This window comes from Leuciscus leuciscus (genome assembly GCF_965113295.1).
Source record: "Leuciscus leuciscus genome assembly, chromosome: 14".
In the NCBI taxonomy this organism is placed as follows: domain Eukaryota; kingdom Metazoa; phylum Chordata; class Actinopteri; order Cypriniformes; family Leuciscidae; genus Leuciscus; species Leuciscus leuciscus.
In genome coordinates, this window is record NC_138738.1 from 27,272,222 (window position 1) to 27,292,134 (window position 19,913).

At 38.8% G+C, this 19,913-nt stretch overlaps 1 long non-coding RNA gene across 1 annotated transcript; it reads left to right on the plus strand.

The window, feature by feature from the left end:
- Nucleotides 1–8,846: 8,846 nt before the first annotated feature.
- On the plus strand, nt 8,847–19,396 carry LOC309474506. The gene is made up of 3 exons (XR_014197341.1): nt 8,847–8,949; nt 9,107–9,219; nt 19,083–19,396. It is a non-coding gene; the product is annotated as an uncharacterized lncRNA (long non-coding RNA).
- Nucleotides 19,397–19,913: the final 517 nt, after the last annotated feature.

Consider the following 19,913-nt stretch of genomic DNA (forward strand, 5'->3'; position numbering starts at 1 on the left):
TTCAGCATCATTACTCCAATCTTCAGTGTCACATGATCCTTCAGAAGTCATTCTAAAATTATATATGAATAATGCTCAAAAAGCATTCATTGTTATTATCAATGTTGAAAACAGTTATTTAAATTTTGTAGGATTCTTTGATGAATAGAAAGATCTTTTTAATTTTTGTAGAAAGCCTTTCTTTAAAGTGAATTTCATTTTGTATAAATTGTATCTTAATTTTAATCAATGTTTCATCAACCAGTTGCCTGGATTTAATAAATAAGAAGGCAAATATAGCAGATAATATAATCATGGAGGCGCCGGCGCGATTGCATTGCTCCTGAACTGAATAACTGAAGCTCCTGAACTGAAGCGGTCCGTGTACTTTTTCGTTCATTCATTATTCTATTTCGGAATGAAAGATGACATTTTAAAAAGGGTGCGGCTTGGTTTTTTGTTTAAAAGAAAAAAAGCAGAAATGGCTGTATTTTGTTTTCCAAATGTATTGTTGTCATCCAATAATAGTATTAGAAAATTGGACGACATTTCCGATCGGTTTTTAATTTGTAATATTTATTTGTACGTTTATTGTATTTCATTTGACTGATCCTATCTTTACCCGGAAGTAAATTACACCATCGTGCTAAGTCATAGGGTCCGTGTACATTTTGATCATTTAATTTCCTGTTTGGAACGGAATAAGGACAAATGAAAACCTGCTCGTTTATTCGTTTTTTAGTTTAGTTTAAAAAACGAAAAATGAGATTTTGGCTCGATTTTTCATTTTTCGTTTTAGGGGTTCAATGCATATTTGCGGCGCCGCTGAAACACCCCTTTCATCTCACTGGTCAAACCGCTCCGCCTTCAGTAAGCTGTGAGCTTTTCTTTCTGTCAGGCAGAATAAGAGTCAGTACGAGTGCGGCACTGACAAATGCACTTTTATAAAATAATGTCTGAAACCACCACTCACTGTTAACTACACACAATATTGGAATCAGAAATATGTTGCTGGTCACGTAATTCGTGCTGCTGCGACTTGCAAGCAACCCCATTAATGTGAGCCACAGTATATAACAGATTATTTTAGCATGATGTATTTCCCATTGATAAATACAGTGCAAATATAGTTCCGTCTCTTTGGATAAAAGGGAAGTGGAAATAAAAATCAATAATAGGATGAACTGTATCTTGATAATATGTCCGTAACATTAGATGTCCGTAGATGACCTAGCCATAACTGTTACATTAGAATTAGGGGATAATACAGTTTGTATAGGCTACAGTATAAAAATCATTATGTCTATAAAGGTACCATTAAACATGAAATCCCAACAACAACCCAATGGGAATATATCCTGTTGTTGTGTAAAACATCTGTTCATAATCTGTGATTACACAATTCCAATACGAATAGCACCGGGAGGCGTCTGTTATTCTCTGCAATGATCAGTCCGCATTTTTAAGCCAGCTAATTTTACAGTAGGCTCATATTCAGAATGTCCTTTTCGTTTAACGCCAACGACCGCACAAATGGACTTCCTTTGTGAAGCATTACAAACTACAATGGCCTAAACAGAACTGGAACCTTTGTAAGATATGCGCTCGTCTTCACAAAAAACTAAATGCAGGGTTTTTAAAGGACAAGTTCGGTATATTACACTTAAAGCCCTGTTTACAGATCGTATCTGATGAAATAGAACGGTTAAGATTAAAATTTGGACACATGCTGCTGTCCCGAGAATTTTAGGTTTATTTCGCTTCCCCCCACCACCCCCACAATGGTTGTCTATATGCACTGGAAGATTCCGTCCTAAAAACACATTAAACTTTCGTTTACAAAGACGTGAAACTCACCGAGTGGTCAGGGGGTGTTCACTGATATGTTCCATCAAAAATCGCTGAAAAAGATGCATTCCAACAGGTTTTATCGTAGTTTTTGTCCAGCTCCATTGACTTAATAGGACGTGCTGTGAGACCGCAGCACCTTTACGATATTACTCCGCCGCTTCTTCTTCTGCTTCTTCTGTGTATTCAATGAAATGCCCGTGGTTTGCTTGCAATTGGCAAAGGTGCATTATCGCCACCAACTGGGCTGGAGTGTCTATTATTCAAGCTCTCAACGGAAGAATCACGGGTGTGACGCGTTTGGCAAAATAGGTCCACAAAAGCGAAATAAACCTAAAATTCTCGGGACAGGAGCATGTGTCCAAATTTTAATCTTAACCGTTCTATTTCATCAGATACGATCTGTAAACAGGGCTTTAAGTGTAAAATACCGAACTTGTCCTTTAAACATCTCGTGTGGAGAAAATATTGTTTATTCTGGGCAGTAGGCTATGGAAAGCCATGGCAAAAAGCAGGATAACTTGTAGGCTATAGCTTACTTGAAAGAAAAACAAATTTGCCGAGTAAAAACAGAGTTTGTGTTGTTGAATCATTTTTTTTTTTCTAGTAGGCTACAGAGCTCATGACAAATAAAAGTTCCGGATGGACAAACATTAAATGCAAAAACCAGTGTGAATAACAATATCTTAAAATAAACTAGAGAGTGGATACACTGATATGGCCTATTTATGAATGAAATTCATGCATTTATTTGTCATTTAAACTGATGCAAACAGGGAAAGAGAGTAGAAAACACTTATTATCCTGTCGCCCCGTCTAGTGGACAGCATTAAGTATTACGGCCTTAATTGCTCAGATAACTCAAGTCGATGGATTTTTTTGGGGAAAGTCTGACCAATTAGAAGCAAGTTAGACCAGTCTGAGGGTCTGAGCTGAGTTTGGTGAAGCATCAAAGTTCTAGGCGGAGTCAATTTCTCATAATAATAATAACCATAGACATGTATAGAAAGGCTAGATGGCTCAAGGCGGAGTCAGCTGTGTCGTCACTTGGCGGCCATCTTAGGTCAGGAGACTGCGCTGCTGCTCCCTGCTGCTGTGGACGGAAGGTGAGTGACATACGCCAACTAAAATGCTCGTAACTTGCTGAATTCTTGACGGATTTACAAACGGTTTGGTTTATTACAAACCTTATTAACGTGGCTATGATTTGTGCTGATGCCGTTTGTGGCTATAATTTTTCACAAGTATGCAGTTAAATAGCCGCATCCCTGACGTTTATGACACACCAAGCCGTTTGAAAATCGGTTGAAAATTGAGCAAAATATAGTTATTTCAGCACTACATGCACAATAGACTTTAATGTTATAACTGGACGAGCGGTCCTGTCCTAAGATGGCCGCCGTGTGACGTCGTCGGGTCCCATTGGCTCTCAGCGCCGGTAAGCTATCTAGCCTTTCTATACATGTCTATGATAATAACAATTAATCCCAAACCTGGTAATTTTGTCAGTATTTAATTTATGTTCACTGATTCTGGCTTCTCTCTTTTCTGTCTCTTTCTTTTCATGTGAACTGAGTAGGCTACACATGCTTAAATTCAAAAATATAAACTTTATTTCTATTCAAAATTATTTATAGCCCATAGGCTATGTCACACATACCTGCCTTTTGATGTAAATAAAAGACTAGAGTGGTAAATGTTACGGACATATTATCATGGTACAGTTCAGCCTATTATTGATTTTTATTTCCACTTCCCTTTTATCCAAAGAGACGGAACTATTTGCACTGTATTTATCAATGGGAAATATGCTAATATAATCTGTCATATACTGTGGCTCACATTAATGGGGTTGCTTGCAAGTCGCAGCAGCACGAATTACGTGACCAGCAACATATTTCTAAATCAAATATTGTGTGTAGTTAACAGTGAGTGGTGGTTTCAGACATTATTTCATTAAAGGGCATTTGTCAGTGCCGCACTCGTAGCCTACTGACTCTTATTCTGCCTGACAGAAAGAAAAGCTCACAGCTTACTGAAGGCGGAGCGGTTTGACCAATCAGATGAAAGGGGCGTTTCAGCGCCGCCCACGTGTGCAAATGTAATATCGAACCCATAAACCGACTTGTAAACCATAAACGAAAAATGAAAAATCTAGCCAAAATCTAATTTTTCGTTTTTTTAAGCTAAACTAAAAAAACGAATAAACGAGCTGGTTTTCATTTCTCCTTATTCCATTCCAAACAGGAAATGAAATGATCAAAAGTTTATATACACTAGATGTCGCCTTGGCTACGGCAGTTTGGAATATTCTGGGCTCATCTGATTTTTTTGTACATAGCATAGCCTACTTTGTTATGATTTTAGAATCATAATGATTAATAAATGCACGCACAATTATCATGAACTTGATTTGAACAAATGCCTATCAACTTGTGTGTGTGCAAAATTCAGAATTAAATGAATGTGCAGCAATTTGTACAAATAGAGAGTCTGTAGGCCTATACTGTTGTAGCCATTAAATAAGCGCATTTATTTTCATATTTGTTAAAATGTTATAATGTTATTTTTTCCCCCATGTATGTTGATTTATGAAAAGTGAACAGCACGAGTAAGATAGGATGCACAATATATCGAGAGACATGGAGCGGATCAGACATGATTTTGACCACTTCATTAAGTTTTGTTTTGTAGAAAGGCTTTCTTTAAAGTGAATTTCGTTTTGTATAAATTGTATCTTAATTTTAATCAATTTTTCATCAACCATTTGCCTGCATTTAATAAATAAGATAAATAAGATTTAATAAATAATAATAAAAAAATTATAATCTTGTATTGCACGTTAACTGGAGCGCATCTCATCCTAACTTAACGAAACTCATTGTATGCCTCACACAGACATGAGAAATACATCAATTACACAAAGCTTGAAATGTCTTTAAACGAAATAATTCAAAACGAAAAGAAAAAGCCTACTCTCTGATTATGTAATCCATTATGTGCATTTCTCTCTATAGGCGCGTTCACTATACGGCGATCGTCAACTTCATCTTTGCAGCCGAGTCGACACTGTCAGAAAACACTAGTTTATTAATAAAAATCAATGCACGCGTCACCGGATTTACAAATGCACATCTTTCTTGTTGCACCCACACATATTATGTCGAAATAACGAGATTTTATGTTGAAATAACATTATTAATAATAATACATATTTTAGAATATTTGATTGAATGCTGAATGTTGCGCTTGTTCAGTTAATAAAATTAAAACTTTAATTGTGATCATTAAAATAATTGAAAATTAAATATTAAGTGGCCAAGTTTTGCTCATTTATTTATTTGGCATTCGGCCACGTCTAGTGTATATCTATGACTTCGCACTTCTGGGTAAAGATGCGATCAGTCAAATGAAATACAATAAACGTACAAATAAATATTACAAATTAAAAACCGATCGGAAATATCGTCCAATTTTCTAATACTATTATTTGATGACAACAATAAATTTGGAAAACAAAATACAGCCATTTCTGTTTTTTTTTTCTTTTTTCTTTTAAACAAAAAACCAAGCTGCACCCTTAAATTTCATCTTCCATTCCGAAAGAGAATAATGAATGAACGAAAAAGTACACGGACCTGGAGCTGGTCTTGATGTGCAGATTGTAAATATTTTAAATGATTGAATGATTTTATTGTGTTTTAATGTTATATGAAATGTTACCATTAGTTATTTTCTCATTTGATGTCATTATCATGAAGAAAAAAGCAAAAAAAGCAAAAAAAACATTTGTGGATGAGTGTCAACCCGGCCAGATCAGCTAGTGTATCAAGGCAACCACGATTAGCCGGTGCACCAGCCAGCAAAGAGATTAAATAGTTCATAGGTGTAGCTCGCAGCCTCATCACCCTACCCTCCACTCTTAAACAATGTGCGGCAGCTATTTATATAGGGCAGATAAGACCTGTGTTTCTCTTCGACGGTAACTAGAAATTCAAGCTGCGATTTTTCAAGTTGGATATACTCGCGCGAGCAAATACAGATGTGTTAAACACGATAAGAACACAAATTCTACCTTTATTCGTTAATACAGTCGGTATTTCCCACAATGATTCTGCTTTGCTATTGGCCCACGTCACGATTACTAAGCGCTGCTATTGGCGGTCACGATTATTAAGTATGAAAATGAAAATTCTGTCAGTAATTACTCACTCACCCTCATGTTGTTCCAACCCCGTAAGACCTTCGTTCATCTTCGGAACACAAATTAAGATATTTTTTATTAAATCTGAGAGCTGGATCACTACTCCATAGGCTTCTAAGGTCGGCCAATAGTGAGCCTACGTGTGACATATAACAGAGAAGCGCTACGCACAGAGCCGATCCTGACCTCCCTGGGGCCCTAAGCAAAATTCTGTTTAGGGGCCCTCATACCTGACCCGTGAGCCATGAACCATTTGCCATTGCCACACAGTCACACCTGACACCCCAGTGTTCCCACTACAATCCCTCCTTTCACTAGTTGTAGCGCAAATGTAATTCCTGATATCAGAAGACATTGTTACTAGTAAAAAGTTAATTCTTAATATCAAGAATTCACATTTTAAATAGTACAAATTGAATTATTGATATCAAAAATGCATAATTATCCTGTGAATGAATAAAAGCTAAAATGGCGCCATAGCATGTCACTGTGTTTTAAATGATAAAAGTAATTCTTGATACTCTTGATTCTTGATGGTTATTATTTACTGAGGGATGTGCATCCATATTGACCAGAATCTCCAGCCAATCAACATTTTTAATTCAATGGAGCCTATCAATAGTCAATGTCAGTACATTGCTTTCCATATTGCATTTGGGCAGAGTTGTAACTTAACCTTGACTGAGCGACTAGATAATCATCGTCTTGTTTTAAAACTATAATGAGGAGTGCCATCACGGCCGTATTGTACTGGTCCTGACTCACAACAGATGTTTCTGCTGGAAAGTGCGCGTTTCATTTCATGCACGTGCATATGATATGATCGCATGTTAACGCGCGACGCGGTTATCTTTTCCGAGCTGCAGTTTATAAACAAACACCGTTGTCCTTTGTCGTTTATTAAACATAATAAATCAACTCACATCAACTTAACTTTAGCCTACTGTTCTTTGCTGACATCAAACTTTGAGAGGAGAGTCACAAGTCTGATAACTGTTCCTGCAATGAACTCTTATGGTGTTTTTTTCTCTCTCTTTTCGTGACCAGAAGGATAGTTCCGCTTCATTTTCTCATCGATATTGTAAACATTGATTGACGCGCTTTGACACGAGGGGGAAGCGGGGCCTTGAGTAATTTGCGGGGCCCTACGCACTTTGCGTAGTGTGCGTATAGGGCTGATCGGCTCTGGCTACGCAGTTACACTGTGTGAACTAACTCGAGGCCTAGAGAGAAGGAAATGAATAGTGGAATAAAGACGTTTTTTGTTTTTGTTTTTGCGCACAAAAAGTATTTTCGGCGTTTGATAAACTTAAGCTTGAGCCACTGTAGTCACTTGGACTATATTAACGATGTGTTTAATGAACTTTTCTGGGCCAGCAAGTTTCAAACCCTTAGAAGCCTGAAGAAGTCTCGTTCCGAACACATCGCGATATTTGGCATCAGTTCACGTGTGTCAGATGTTGGTAAGTAGTAAATACGCTGTCCGAATAATGTGTGATATATAATGTATTTTCTGTTTGTCGATATTAATCAGATTAGCTCACGTTCAGTCACGGCATTATATCTGTCATCTCCACGGAGGCTTTGCGTTTTATTGCTTTCTAATTCAAAACAGGGTGATTAAACACTGCCTGTCACATGACGTGCTATAAAGGCCTAAAGACCTTAAATCAGTTCATCATATTAATATCAGATTAAAAGTAGTACAATTAGTTCCAAAGTTGTATTTGTAGTAGAAGCACAGTACAAACAACACTTACCATGCTTTTACCACATTAACATTAGTTTTACTGTGGTAAGTGTAGTAAAAAGACAGTAATCACAAAACTTACCATGCTTTTACCACACTATTGGTAGTTTTAATGTGATACTTATTGTAAATGCACAATAACCACAACGCTTACCATGCTTTTACCACGGGAATGATGTAAAACAACATAATGATATTTAATTTTCTCTTTTTTTCAGCTGAAAAGACCAAAAGGACCTTTCGGACTATTATTGTTTGAGGACAAGTAAACGGAGGAGACGGACAGCTGCAAAGGCAAATATTCGCAATGGTATATACGTTTGCATATATGTGTTGGTTCGAACCCTAAATCAAACATTTTATCAAGCATTAAACCTTTTCTCACAAAACCCATAGCCCAATCAGTACGAACATAGTCTGAAAGTCTTAATAATTCACAAGATTTAACAAGTTGTCAAATTCGTACGATACTCGTACATATTTGTATACTCGTACACAATCCTGCAGCTTTTACTCTTAGTGCTGTCATTGGCTACTGCCTCAATTCCTGTACATATTTATCGCGATATTTGTAAATCAGTTGTGCCCCTTCTTGGAAAGTAGTCGGATGTCCCACACACTGTCAGAAAGTTGATATTAATTGCATTGTATTTATTACAATTATTACAAATTGGTCCCCGTCTGTTTATGTTCCAGTGATACATGATGTCTCTCCACACCTCATAACCTACCTCTGTTTGCAGGGGTGGAAAAGAAATCTTACTTGTCACATGACATCAGATACTCGGTTATTTTGTCATAATCAGATCAGTTACACTGCTGATAACTGTCCCGTTTGCATGTAAATCATTTTCACATGATTATTGCTTGCTATTAAAGACATACTTTTATTCATAGAAATGCCCCCACATATCAGTGAACTTATAACATAAAAATGCTTTTCAAATTTAATTATTCAACACTCTTTACAGAAAAAAATATCCTACAGTTATACATAAACTGACTATTTGCAAGTAATGTATTAAAATTACCTTCCTTTCCGTCTTGCAGGATTACTTTTTTTTTTTATAGCTCTACAATATCAAACTCAACAGCTCTTTTAAGAGCCAACCCTCACAAGAGCTACTAGTGAGTTGCAGCGAATCTTGCCGGGATCAGCCCTTCCCAGGTAAAGTTTCTAGAATATTGAAATCTGTATTTACTCATCAAATGCTCTCTCCTGAATCGTATGGTAAATTAACTTATTTATAACTGTTTTAATTTATGTTTCAAGAACAATAGTAATTGCACACAGAGTAAGTCGAGACTTTCTTGTTTTACAGCAGAGAAAGAAGACCAGTCCTTATATCAACGCAAGCTAATCGAATAAGTCCTTTGTTTCGGGTGAGGAAGGAACATCTGGTGCCCAAAGAAGACAGAAAGCTGCGCGAGTCCATTGGTATGTCTTGTATTGAAACAATGCTGTAATATGTAGTACATAATTTGATGTTGACAATTTTACATTGTACAGGTTATCACTTGGTTTTTGACCAAGTGAAGCTCTTGAAACAAGTGACAGGAGAGTATGTAACACCTTCTGGAAAGTATCAAGCATGCAGGGCCGTGCACAGGGGGGTGGCCCGGTGGCTAGAGCCACTGCCCCTCTGCCCTCATTGACTGAGGTGTCCCTCTTTCCCACCCCCACCGCTCTGCTCCGCTCAAAGCATTCCGCTGATTCCGCCAATCCGCTCCGGGTTTTCCCGCTCGCTCCGCAGCATCACTCACAGTATGTGTCTGCGGCGCTCTCTTGAAACTGAGAGTGAACACGACAGTTCACGAAAGCTGTCGCATTAAAAGGTAGGCTATGCAAGACAGTGTTTGAATCTGCGAAATTAGTCTTTTTTTTTTTGTCTTTTTTTTTTTTGTATTTATGTCGGTAATGTTTTGCTCTTGGTTTTCTACTAACAATTTGTACAACATATCCACGTTCTTAGAATTAGCTGCTTGTCTAATCCAGGGGGGTAATCCAGCATCCAGAAAGAGTACCATCCCCGGGGGCGCCATTGGATAACAAGCCATCACCTGCTGTTAGCATTCCATTGACTCCCATTCATTTTGGCATCACTTTGACAGCGAATAACTTTACATCTGAGGCGTTTAAAAACTCCATTTGTCCATTGTTTATTTCTAAAGAAACATGACAATGTATAAAAGGCTCCATTACCTTGTATCTTATGTTATGGCCCCGTAGAAGCAGTTTTTGTAATAGGCTAATTATTGCGTCATAACCACGCGACTCTCTGGAAATTACCGTATAGACAGGAAGAGAAGCTTGCAGTTAATCGGGGGGACGTGGAGGCATAAAGCCCGATAAAGTCAAGGGAGAAGCTCATAGAGAGTCATAAAGTTGCTCATGCTCCTAGCTCATGGACACCTCCTACTCACGCTCTCCGTCTCTGCAAGATTCGGAAGGGATTGATTCAGATTTCTCTTGGCACAGCTACTAGAAGACTTACAACTGTCAGACAGGTTGCTCACGTCACGTCTACGTCGTCAAGCTCAGTTTGAGTCTGCGCAGTACGCTCAGCCATCAAGAAGTGAGTGCTTCTAATTTGCTTCACTTTTCTCCATTGAAATCTATGGGGTCGCTGTGTCCATTTCTTTTACTGTCTATGGTCTAATCAAATTATAGTAATCTCAACAGTGGTGGACGAGTACACATACCATGTACTTGAGTTAAAGTAAAGATACTCAAGGTAAAATATTACTCAAGTAAAAGTAGAAGTGCTGCCTTTAAACATTCACTTGAGTAAAAGTACAAAAGTATTTGCCTTCAAATGTACTTAAGTATCCAAGTACTATGATTTTTTTATTGCTATAATGTCCTATTATAATTTTTGTCACAAGACTCTCTCTTAACTCAGTCTACGTGAAGACTCTTGTCACTCTTGGCACATCAATCTATTAATAAAATGACATTAATTAGTCTCTCTCTCTCTCTCTCTCTCTCTCTCTCTCTCTCTCTCTCTATATATATATATATATATATATATATATATTTGAATTGAATAATTTTTTTGAGTGTTTAATTTTGGACGGAAGGGGACTGATCCCACAAGGTATAATACATTTACAGTATTTACTGTACATATTTTTCACAAGCGTCTATAGTCATAATTATAAACATCCTAATGTTATGATACATTCACATAAACCTGCACAATGCCATTGAATATATATATACACACTACATTATGGGAGCAGCCAATTTCCCTACAAAATTAAACACCAAAACGTATTAATGCAGTGTTTCTGCTACTCCTCAGAAAACAATGCTATTATATGCAAGTAATTTTAGTGTCAAGGTAATAAGCAATGTTCATTATGCGTCAGTATTTACCGATAATTGCTGCAATAATAGCTGCTGCTCTCTGCCCCGCTTAAAATTATTGGCAACACAAATTGTTTGGAACTATTGAGAGCTACACGAATCACGTGACCGCGCGGCGGCGAGATCACAGTTGGCTTGTTCGACTTGAAACGGCACACTGCACAGACCAATCGGTGAATGACATTACAATACCGCGAGAGCGATTAGAGAGTAGACGGCTCTGTATGCTTTTCAATCGCTCTCGCGATTTCGCTCTATACTTTGATGTCATAAACTGATCGGTCTGTGCAGCGCCGGTTCAAGTCGAACAAGCCGTGTGTGTCGCAACCTCTTATATACTGTCTATGGTCGCAACTCTCATATTTAACGGCTCTGGTTCGCGCTTAGTAGATACCGCCAAGGCAAGTTCAAAACAAAGCGCGCACGTTGTAGGCTACTGTGATAGGTGGCTCGTTTGACCAGTTAAGTTTTTATCCACTCATAAATAAAAAGGAACGACTGATTTTGAAAATGTAGTAGAGTAAAAAGTAAGATATTTGACTTTGAAATGTAGTGGAGTTAAAGTAAAAGTCTTCCCAAATTTAAATACTTCAGTAAAGTACAGATACGCAAAAAAGCTACTTAAGTACAGTAACGAATTACATTTACTTCGTTACTGTCCACCACTGAATCTCGATCAGATCTAATACAAATAACTAAATTTTCTGTTGTTGGCACACTTTGTAGACAAACCTATGGTCCCCCAGTGGCTAGACGTTTTGCTGGCTGTAAACCAAGCCCTGGGTATTTTTGAAAAAATGAAAGCTCAGACGGGCGAATCTAGAAATCTTCCCCTTATGTCATCATAAGGGGAAATGTTTCCTCCCCTTTCTCTTCTTTGCCTTGGCCCGCCCATGAGAAAATGAGTTTTTCCTCGAGAGACACCATGGCTTGCAAATGAGCGCTCCGCTCGTTTGCAAGCCATGGTGTCTCTCGAGGCAGTTGCTCGATGGCAGTTGCTCAGTGTTTGGATGTACAAATGAACACAAAAAGTATTTTTTTAGTCTGAAGAACCAGTGGGTTATGTGAATTTCTGAGGTGTAATTGAAGAGTTCAGATGCAAAAGCCTCCAAGTGCCATCTGAAATTTTCTTCTAGAATGATCATTTTTATCAAGCTTGTATATTTAAGGTCAGCAATTTCACATCATTCTAGAAGAAAATTTCAGATGGCACTTAGAGGCTTTTGCATCTGAACTCTTCAGTTGTTCAAGTTCAGACAGATAATCTTTCTCTCAAAGTCGTTCAATACTGTTTATGCATCAGTAAATCAAGCCAGTGACTAAACAATCAACTTCACGTCGTTTCTCTTAGTAGTAAGGGTGTCATGATTCTCCAAATCCTCGATTCGATTACATTTTCGATTCTAAAGTCATGGTTCGATTCGATTCTCGATGTAAAAAAAAATTTTTTTGAAAGCACAAGCTATGCCATTTTTAGACTTTTATGCAATATAATAATATCTGACCTTTGTTCGCAATGTACCACACACTACATTGTCAAATTTAAAACGTTTATTAACAACATGTAACAATAACTTATATCTTCAGTCAATTGGAAACTTAAACAATATAACCTATTACCTATTATAGTCCCGGGGCTCCCTGGACTCCTCAGAGCAGTCACAGGCGAATAGCATGGCGTTTTAAATTGGGTTCCCACAGCGTTTGCAACGCAGTACGAGAGAACGTTCTCGTAAGGGAACGTACTTGGTTACTTGCGTAACCTCGGTTCCCTTAGAGATAAGGGAACGAGTACTGCGTTGCCTGCGTGCTATTTCGCTCATATCAGGTACTTCGCTTCAGTCGATTTAAACCTAAAGTCCTTTGGTGAATTTTCTCTGAATTTATACACTTCAGCCGCGTCCAAATTGGCGCGCTCGAGGTTGGCAGGGCGCCAAGCGCTCCTACTCGCCATAGGTTCGTGCAGTTGACACAGCACAGCCAATCAGCTCGCTCAGACGAGCTATGATGCTCTCGCTGTGCAGCTGCAATGCGTTTTAAAATAAAGGCTTCAATATTCTCGAGAAAAGGAGTTTTACCTATTACAGGCAAGCCGAGCTGACGTGACATGGGGCGTGGCAGCATCGACGATTCCATTTTTTTATTCGATAATCGAGATTGAGCATTCATTTCGATCGATTTCGTGACACCCTTACTTAGTAGGATGAAAATAATCTTATTTAAACTGTGATTAATATATTTACAGAAAGCGATCAAAAAACAATCCCTTTCCAATCGCCCAAGCTGTCAATCACACAGCGCGAGATTATCTGGACACTTGCCAAAACTCGTTATGAAATCAATGACGGTGTTACACTGCACAACGAAGCTCTTGCTGTACTTACCTCATGTTTGCATTGGTGAAATCATTAGTGAGAGTACAGAAACTGTGTTGCAATGATACGATCTTCATTCACGCGATCAACAGGCTGTCATCTGCTCAATGCTCATCACTGCAACCTTTTATGTGATGGGAATAGATCTAAATACTTAAAAAACTTCTCACGATTCATTAATCTCGATAGCTGTAATAGTACAAACGTATAATAGCTGTAATAGTAAACGTTTTTGAGAGAGTTCCACATGTAATGCAAGCCATTTCATATGCAAGTATGTCAGCCAATCACAGCAGTGGGCGTTTACACTGAAGTCTCACTGCAGACACGCCCCTTCAAACAGAGCGTTCAAATCAGAGGCTAAAATCAGGCTTGGAAATATGCCTTTTATTTCTAAATGATGACAACTTTTGATCTAAACAACATACTAACATTATAAGGGCATCCCAGTAAACATTCTAAAATAATAAAATAATCAATGCAATGGGACCTTTAAGATCTTTCAGGATATGGTACCAAATATAAAGGTTTTGCTGTTAAAGGAAAAGGTAAATACCAAAATGTAAAACGGTAAATAGTTTATGTTATTATCACCAATGTGTAATTGTTAATCATAAAAAAAATGGTTATCAAGATCTTTCAGGACATGGTACCAAATAAAAAAAAGTGTTGCTGTAAATGGAACAGGTAAATATAAAAATGTAAAAAATTGTGTATAACTGGAATAACTGGATAATTTGTGTTAACAAGCAACCACCCCCTTAGTGGCACTTTTTTTTGGTTTAGGCCACTGCCCCTCAAAATGTCTGTGCACGGCCCTGCTCGCATTTGGCACGCCTTGTACATTAGGTTGCCGACCCCTGGTCTAGCCTATAGTCTATGGTACCAATCACGTTAGTGAAGCCTGAGTGACATATGTGACCCTGGATCACAAAACCAGTCTTAAGTCGCACGGGTATATTTGTGGCAATAGCCAACAAAACATTGTATGGGTCAAAATTATCGATTTTTCTTTTATGCCAAAAATCATCAGGATATTAAGTAAAGATCATGATCCATGAAGATATTTTGTAAATTTCCCACCTTAAATATATAAAAAATGTATTTTTGTGAGTGGATGCAGCACAATCGCCTATAGAAATGGACAACTTTAAAGGCGATTTTCTCAATATTTTGATTTTTCTGCACCCTCAGTTTCCAGATTTTCAAATAGTTGTATCTAGGCCAAATATTGTCATATCCTAAAAAACCTAATATCAATGGAAAGATTATGTATTCAGCTTTCAGATGATGTATAAATCAAAAAAAAAAAAATAATACACATAAGACTGATTTTGTGGTCCAGGGTCACATATACTGTAATCGGCATGGTCATGAATGCATGATCTTCATAAAAAATTATGATAGCCTAAAAAAAAAACTGCTTAAAAAAAAACTGCTTTACAACATTGGGTCTTAAAGGTGCTGTATGTAGCTTTTCTACTAAAATGAATCCTTTTTTTATTGCCTGTGTGTGAAGGGGTTGTAATATCACATTAAAATGATCCACTTATCGGGTTTTGCTATTACCTCTGAAAGCAAGTATTCTTATGTTTATGTGAAGGTGCCGGGTCGGATTTACCGCGAAATCCAGTGACGTCACCTGCATGCGCGGAGCGCTCCCGAGCCTCTCGCCTCATCTAGCCTTCTGATTTTGCACTCAACAGCGACGACACTGCAACTTATGACATGGACTTATGACTTATGCAACTTATGACATGTCTGATAACACTAAGAAACGACCTGCTCCCAGCACAACACAGACTCCAACACAAACTCCACATATTGATAAAAAAAACAATAAAACGTTTTTTTTCTTTCTGCTGAAGCTCGTATTAAAGGCCAGACGTGAATCGGATGAACTTCGGGTGAAAAAACACGGATCAACATCGGCAGGGCATTTGAATCATGGAGAGACCTTATCTACAAACCTAGAATGTACATTTCCTGAAGAAAATGTGAAGTAGTGCTTGCAGTGGCAAAATTCGGCACGGTTGATAGGGTTCCATTCTTATCATGGTACGAGCATGGAGCATTAGTTCAACGTCAAGCTGATAAAAGTAGCCTATTATTGTAACGTTGCAGTGGGAGTTTACCTGAGTTTCTAGCATGTTGTGGGATGCTCTCTCTGGTGTGTTGCGTGACGCGTCTCAGTCTGGCCGGTATCCACAGTGCTCGCTCATAAATTCGAGCACGCGCAAGAGCACGCGCTTGTCAACTTGTTGGTTGCAATCTGAAACATCACCGCTAGAGGCCGCTGAAAACTACATACAGCTCCTTTAAGTGGCTTGGAAATGCCACAAAAAAACCTAAAACAGTTTTTTTAAACCTAAAAGCGCCAGGTAAACTCCGAATGACACGACAGACAGCACTTTCCATCAAGTTCTCCGCATCTCCAATAGTGTAAAGGAAAGAGCCACTCGCAAATAATCTTAAGGCAATGCAAACAGTTTGTGCTGTAGTTAAATCCCGACTCCGACAAGTCGAAAATAAGTGTGCGTTTCCAACAAATTAATAATGTAAACGACAATCTCACCAGTCACGAGAAAAAATATATATCTCAGAAAGTGCACTATCGCGCTGCGCGGGACTTCCCGTATCAGCTCCGCTTATGAAGCCGCAGTCTAATCCTGTTAACATGAAATAAGCCTGCTCACGAACAGGTTTAAGCTTGCGCACCTGAGGCCCGTTCTTCGTACGTCGCTAACTCAGTTAGCTGGATTTGATTATTGGCGATTTGGCATGATCTGGGATTGTTTGGTTCTTCGACGCTCATCCTGGACTTGCTGTCATAGCAACAGGTGCGCAAGCTTAAACCTGTTCGTGAGCAGGCTTATTTCATGTTAACAGGATTAGATCCCGGCTTCATAAGCGGAGCTGATACTGTACCAGCCATTTGGATTATAGACATACTTAATTTAATGCAGCAACAAATTATTTACAGTGTAGCAAGATGATTTAAAACTCATTTACCTGTAATTAAGGTGTTGCTGTTACTGGTCCCTGGCTTTAGGTCTAAAGGCCTATTTATACTTCTGCGTCGAACTTACGCCGTAGCTACGTCGTAGGCTGTGCTTAGTGCGCGTACCCTTTGGCGTACCCTGATGCGCACCTCTCCAAAAATGTAACAACGCGTCAATTCTACGCGGACGCAAGCGCTGTGATTGGTCTGCTAGAACCCCTCCCTCGGGTTTCACATGGTCCCTCTGCATGAGTAATTGCGCGTCAACGCGGACAACGACGCAGAAGTATAAATTAAAACCAACGCGTTGCCTACAGCGTAGAGGCTCTGGCGTAGGTCCGACGCAGAAGTATAAATAGGCCTTAAGGAAGAGCTGCCCCCAGGGATGCCCTCCACAATGGGTCGGTTCTCATTTAGCCCAAGGGCCAGCTCTTCTGCTGGGGTATAATGTGGGGGTGCAGGACCACCACCTGTTTTTTTCTGCTCCGCCTTTTTCTTGGTTGCAGATAACCATAAACAGACAAACACATCATTTAAAATGTCTTTGCTAAAAGAGACTAACCAGTAGAAGTAGAAAAGATTACCAGTTTGAAGAATATTCTTGTACTTCACTTTTACTTGTTCCCATGTTCTAGTGGGTCCTGAGCTGGCTCTGACATTAAGCAATTATGAAATTATTAAAATACAAGAATGTATACTGTAAAAGTGATATAACCATAACATGGAACACTTACGCATTTAATTTGTCTGTTACTTTTTGCCAGCCCTCTCTCCTGGCTTTTGCACACTTTGATTCCCAGTGTTCCCTGGCGTTTTAATTATTTTTTCAAACTCTGCATACCCTTCCAGTAAAAAATCTTGCTCTGCTGCGTTGAAAAACTGAGCGCGCTCTTTGGCCATGGTGAGCAGCCAATAGCAGCGTTGCTGATCAATGTTTCTACTATCGATATATATCCCCTTTTAAACCAGCGTGTGAACGTGCAATTATCTCACTAACTCAATCCAGCTATACTAATCATATCCGGCAGGTGTGTTCGAAGAACCAAATTAGTCAGATCATGATTAGCACGATGATATCATCTTGGATGTCTCGTTTGATCTCAGATGTTTTAAGCAACGTACGAAGAACGGGCCCCCGTTGCTATGACAGCAAGTCCAGGATGAGCGTCGAAGACCCAAACAATCCAAGATCATGCCAAATCGCCAACAATCAAATCCAGCTAACTGAGTTCTTCGACGCTCATCCTGGACTTGCTGTCATAGCAACTGGGGCCCGTTCTTCGCACGTTGCTTGAAACATCCAAGATCAAATTATGAGACATCCAAGGTGATATCATCGGCCTAATCATGATCTGACTAATTAGTTTCTTCGAACACACCTGCCAGTTATGATTTGTATAGCTGGATTGAGTTATCTGAGATAACCGCGCGCTGGTTTAAAAGGGGATATGTATCGATAGTAGAAACATTGATCAGCAACGCTGCTATTGGCTGCTCACCATGGCCAAAGAGCGCGCACAGTTTTTCTTCGCAGCAGAGCAAGAGTTATTGAAGGTTATGCAGAATATGAAACCTTAATTAAAACGCCAGGGAACACCTCAAAGTGTGCAAAAGCCAGGAGAGAGGGCTGGCAAAAAGTAGCAGACAAATTAAATGCGTAAGTGTTCCATGTTATGGTTATATCACTTATTACAGTGTATATTCTTGTATTTTAATAATTTCATAATTGCTTAATGTCAGAGCCACCTCAGGACCCACTAGAACAGTGTTCTTCAACCCTGCTCCTGAAGGACCCCCAACACTGCACGTTTTCTTTGTCTCCCTAATCAAACACACCTGATTCAACTCATAAGCTCATTAACCCATGTGATAATGAGTTGATGAATTGAATCCGGTGTGTTTGATTAGGGAGACAAAGAAAACGTGCAGTGTTGGGGGTCCTCCAGGAGCAGGGTTGAAGAACACTGCACTAGAACATGGGAACAAGTAAAAGTGAAGTACAAGAATATTCTTCAAAATGGTCATCTTTTCTACTTCTACTGTTCTTTGTCTCTTTTACAAAAGAAAAGCACCGTTAAATGTGTTTGTCTGTTTATAACAGCAACCAAGAAAAAGGCTGAGCTGAAAAAAAAACAGGTGGTGGTCCTGCTCCCTCACATTATACCACATTATACCCCAGCAGTAGAGCTGGCCCTGGGGTTAAATGTGAACCGACCCATTGTGGAGGGCATCCCTGGGGGCAGCTCTTCCTCAGACCAACAGCCAGGAACCAGTAGCAGCAACTCCTTCATTACTGGTAAATGAGCTTTAAATTATCTTGCTACACTGTAAAATATATTTTTTTTTTGCCGCATTAAATTAAGTAGGCCTATATAATCCAAATGGCTGGTACAGTAATTTCAACTGTTAAATATTGAGTAGTGATCAATTGCTTTGACTTGTGAAGGTGAAAACTGCTGAACTTAATGTAAGAATATTTTGCCATGAGTTACTGATCACATTTGTTCATATAGTGTAGTTCATTGTAATGCCATTGTGTTTCCTCTTTTGTGCAGTTTTACATAATACACCAACATTTGTACCTGTTCCCAAGAAAGTAGTGGCTGAAATATGTGCAGTAAGTGGACTTTTTCTAACTTTACATCAAAAGGGAAGAAAGTGCAACACTTTGTAATGCCCATTTGTTTCCATTGCACAGGACAGTGAAGAAACCCTCTCAGATGACTGTCCTTTGGAGGAAGTACTTGTAAGTGCATAAATAACTTTACTTAATTTATAGTAACTTGTGTACATATTATTTCTGACTGCAATATGAGTTGCAGGAGGAAAGGCCTACTGCACAAAGTGATACAGAGGTGGGCAGTGTAGTAACCTACTTTTACTTTTTATTTTTGTTGCATGAGGCTTGTGTTGACAGTTCTTTTTTATTTTATTTTATTTTTTTATTCTTTTTATCCAAACATGGCACAGGGTGATATCCGTATATAAACGGAATCTACAACAGAAAATTGAGTATTTTGACCTGAAAAAACACCTTAAAGGGATAGTTCGCCCAAAAATGATATTTAAGCCATGATTTACTCACCCTCAAGCCGTTCGAGATGCATATGTCAATCTTTTTTCAGACGAACACATTTTCAGTTATTTTAGAAAATGTCTTAGATCTTTCAGTGGTTATAATGTGAGGCAATGGGGTCCAGCTGCTTCAAGTCCGAGAATGTGCATGCATCCTTCACAAAAATAATCCACCCGGCTCCAGGGGGATAAACGAAGGCCTTCCGAGGGTAATCCGTGCGGTTTTGTCGTAAAAATGTACATATTTAAAACTTTATAAACGAAAATAACTGGCTTCCGGTGGCGGTTGGTGCGCGTTCATGGAGATGGAT